Raw genomic sequence first — 4,501 nt, forward strand, 5'->3', positions numbered from 1 at the left:
CTTCAACTCAAAAAAAAAAAAAAAAGGTAAGATCTATGGACAAGGAAAGAGTTTGAAGGCATAGCATAACCATTTATTCAGGGCAGACACCCTCTCCGTTATTCCAGGAATAAGCTATCTGCCAAGCCCCCACTTGTAACTTTCATTAACCAGAAGCTCATCGGATTGTTGGCAGCTCACACAGAGCTGAGCTTTAGGTAAACGAAGTGCCAGGGTATTTTTACCCAAGCATCTGTTAAGTGATGTCCTGAACTTCCTGTTTTCCCCTCAATGTTCAATATTTCCTTTATCCAAATTCAGATACTGTAAGTTGGGGCCCATGTCCAGCTTCTAGGGAAGCCCTTCTGCTTGGTGTGTCCGTAACTGGTTAAACCTGTTGTTATTTCTCAAGGGCAAGTGAGGGTTGGTAGCACTCCTCTTTACATCACATCTCAACAGCAGGTTCTTTATTCAGCCAGCCCTGCACCCTGCTTCCTAAAGCAAGCCTGAGCAGCTCCCTACCTTTTTCCCCTGTCAGCTGGCTCTCTGATAAGCAATGAAGTGGGCAAGTATAGCCTATGTGTCATAGACTTGTCTATGAACCATTTTTTCTTCCACTGGACAATGGTGTACCCTGTCTTAGCAACTAGGAATCCAAGACAAATGAGGGTATTTCAAAGAGGGTGAAGTGTCACAAAGATGTATATGACATTTTATTTTGACACTGTCTGCTTTAGTTTAATTTTAAAATATAGGAGAAATAATTTGTGGGGAATCAGTCTAGGTTGTTCTGGAGACAGAGACATCAAAAGAGTGAAAATGAACTTTCTTTCAGCAATGCTCTCACTGGCTAAAAAAAAAAAGAGAGAGAAAGTGAGCTCTCACCCAGGTTCCCCAACACCTGCTTAGCTATTGGTAATGAAAAATATAGAATTGAAAGGACTAGACATGTGGTATTTATTAAATACCACCTAAATGTCATTTTCCTTTATTAGGATTTTAAACCTGTTTCTTCCCCTATAAAATATAATGACAATATATATTCTACAACATTATTTAATACTTATTTAATATATTAAGAGACTTTGTAAACTATACAAGGATAAATACACAGCAGAGCTTGTTACCAAAATAAGTTAACTGATTAAAGGACAAGGACACACAAATACTATTTTCAGAATTTCATTTGCACCCAATCACTGAGATGGGAAACAAAAGAAGAGTACTGTGAAAAACAATGATATTGAGTTTCTTAGTAATTTGGGGTTCACTTCCACCTCAGGACCTTGCCCTTGGAGCACCAGGCTCCATGAAAATAGTAGGCTTAGCTGGGCTCGGTGGCTCAGCCTGTAATCCCGTGCCTTGGGAGGCCAAGGTGAGTGAATTCCCTGAGCCTGCGGGTTTGAGACCCGCCTGGGCAACTGGCGAAACCTTATCTCTACAATAAATCAAAATATCAGCCAGGCGAGGTAGCGCGTGCCTGTAATTCTGACTACTTGGAAGGCTGAGGCAGAAGGATCCCGGAGCCCAGCAGGTCAAGGCCACATTGGCCAGGAGCGGCCACTGCACTCCAGTCTGGGCGACCGAGTGAGACTCCAACTCAAAAAAAAAAGAAAAGAATAAGAAAATAGTAGGCTTATACCTATGGACTCAGCCCTCCTGGAATCCAGTATACTCTATTTGTTGTTCAGCAGGAAAACATTTTCAGCCTTTTCAGCCTTATCCCAGAACTCCATGATTTATAGCAATAGAGATTCCGGAACTCAAACAGAACAAAGAAACTGAGGCAAGTGGCCAGAACAGTGCTGAGCAGGAACCCAGAAGCCCACACTTGCCCACTGCTGCCACTGTCAGAAGTGCAGCCAACAACTAGAAGAAATAAAAAGAAAAAAGTCCTCTCCTCCTCTCTCTTCCCTCCACATTACAGTCTCCTGGATTCAAAGAAGCTAGCAGTAAGCCAGCAGGCAAGGGAGTCTGGGATATGTAGACCCTTGGAACCACAATAGGCAGGTTCTTAAGGGGCAAACACACACTTCCCACTACCAAGAGTAAAACAATTGCTAGCTAATGCCTCAACTACTTCATTGGTTTGAAATGGAGAAATCCACCATCCTGGTATTTACCCCTCTCCCAAGAGGTTGACATGTTCCTGCCTTTAGAAGTCAAAGAGACAAGACACCAAGAGTTGTTACAGACGGCAAATTCTTTATTTTCATATGAACATTAAAACATGAGACAGAAACATTAAAACACAGAACACGAATAGAGATCCCATTGTTCTGTTTTCAAAGCAGGTATAAGCATACATACAATGACAAAACATCGAGTTCACTTGAACTGCAAATCCTCAAATGGGGGGGAGGGACCTCAGAAGTAGCAGTTAGGAAGCATGGTGGAGCAGAAAGCCCAGTGGCAAAGAGACTAAAGCCTGGAGCTATAGGTGGAATCTCCTGCAAGGGGGGGGACACGACACCGGGACGAGTTTGTTTTTATTTCTTTGAACAATCAGTCACACCCTCATTTCCTGTAAGAATGCAAGAATTTGCAAGACTTGGGATTCACCCAAATTCCCTGGTAATAAATCCCTTGCTTCCTACTCTTAGGGGAATCAATCAGCATCACTTGAATGTACTTCAAAGCAGGTTAAATCCTAACCCTGCCCAGGCCTAAAGACAAAGGCAGCCTGACCACCTGTGTCCTCTCTGTGGCAACCTGCTAAAGCCAGGTGAGTTTCGCTTTTTAATTTAATCAACACATCAAAAGGAGTGTTTATTCTGAGAAAAGAGGGCTTTTTCCAAGCCCTGGAAGCTGGCTTTAAAAAAAAAAAAAGATGTCCAGCCGGGCTCGGTGGCTCCGCCTGTAATCCCGCGCCTTTGGGAGGCTGAGGTGAGTGGATTGCCTGAGCCCGCGGGTTCGAGACCCGCCTGGGCAGCCAGACCTCATCTCTACAATAAATCAAAAAATCAGCCAGGCGTGGTAGTGCATGCCTGTAATTCTGGCTACTTGGAAGGCTGAGGCGGAAGGATCACCGGAGCCCAGCAGGTCGAGGCTGCGGTGGCCGGGAGCAGCCACTGCACTCCAGTCTGGGCGACTGAGTGAGACTCCAACTCAAAAAAATAAAAAATAAATAAAAATAAAAAAGATGTCCTTAAACAGAAAAGGGTCCTAAAAGGCACAATTAGAACTTGGAGATCTGGGGAAGTCTACTTCTGCAACTCCTCACTGGAGAGAAAGATACTGGAAACAGCTCAGGAGTTGCCAGGTCAGAAGTGTTTTATAATAAAAATAGTAACATCTCTCTAACAATTATTTAGGAAAAGCATACTGTTAGTCATCCTCTCCTAGGAACAGGGCACTGACCTGCCCATACCATGAAGCATGTCCTGTTGTGGATAGTGGTTTGGCAAAGTGGCCTGAGGCAAAGCAAATAAATATAAACTGAGCTCTCTATTGAAGAGAAGTGCAGCTCCCAGTGTTGGACAAGCCAGGATTGGAACGAAAGCTCGTGGGGACTCCCCTGCCATTCATAGATCTCCAACCACTATTCCTGAGAATAGCCATTTTACTAACAACACTTTTAGACAAGATTGGGGAGGTGGTAAACCAGGAACTTGAAATCAAATAACAGTTTCACATGGGGAAGGCTTTACGTGGGAATTATAAACACACTTGAAAACAGTCCCTCACTCTGGGGGATTGGGTTTATTCAGATAGGAACTCTCTCAAAATGGAGAGAAAAGTTCTTCCTCCTGTTCTCTACAGCAGTCTGAGCAGCTTCTCTTTTGTAAGCTCTTTAGTTAGTCCTTGCTCCTGATCTCTGATATTAGGGGAGGCTGAAGTAAAAGTTTCTACCTATCTCTCATCCTTTCCTAGTGAGAGGTAAAAGAAGTGTTCTCTAAAGCACTGGCTTGCATACAGCTAATCCAGAGATTGTAAGATGGCTAGAAAAATATGAGTTTTCCCTACCACTCAAGCAACTTGTCTCTTTCCTCAGCTCTCACAAAGGAATGAGCCTAATGCACCTGGCATTAGCAAAGGGTCTATAGTTCATCAGCCGCCTCTATCACTGGACCTGCCAACATTCCAGCACTTCATGCCTGGAACATAATAACTGTTGTTTCCACAAAGCACACCAGATGTGCTCTGTCACACACTTCTGTGGAGATGAGACCAAATTACTAAGCGGCTGTTAGCCTTCAAGGTCAGAAAGAGATCAACTACACAAGGTTCTATAGTGCCCTCTTGTGTTCAACTGAATAAAGACTCTTCTGCATCCACACAGCATCAAAGCAGCAAGATGGTTTAGTCCCTTCAAGGAAGTAGCACTCCCAACAGCCCAAGTGACAAGAACACTCAGGTGGGGTGACATATCCCCCAGAATATCTTGGTGCCCATCATATCCTAGATGATTGCTGAGAAGACATCTCCTAAGGTCCAGCAGAAAGTCACATAGAAAATAAAGATTCGTAACAAAGACCTATGAAGGCTTTAAACCCAAAAAATGGATAATGAAGATGGAGCA

Source organism: Carlito syrichta, unplaced genomic scaffold, assembly GCF_000164805.1.
Source record: "Carlito syrichta isolate Samal-C Ts95f unplaced genomic scaffold, Tarsius_syrichta-2.0.1 Scaffold309739, whole genome shotgun sequence".
Classification (NCBI taxonomy): domain Eukaryota; kingdom Metazoa; phylum Chordata; class Mammalia; order Primates; family Tarsiidae; genus Carlito; species Carlito syrichta.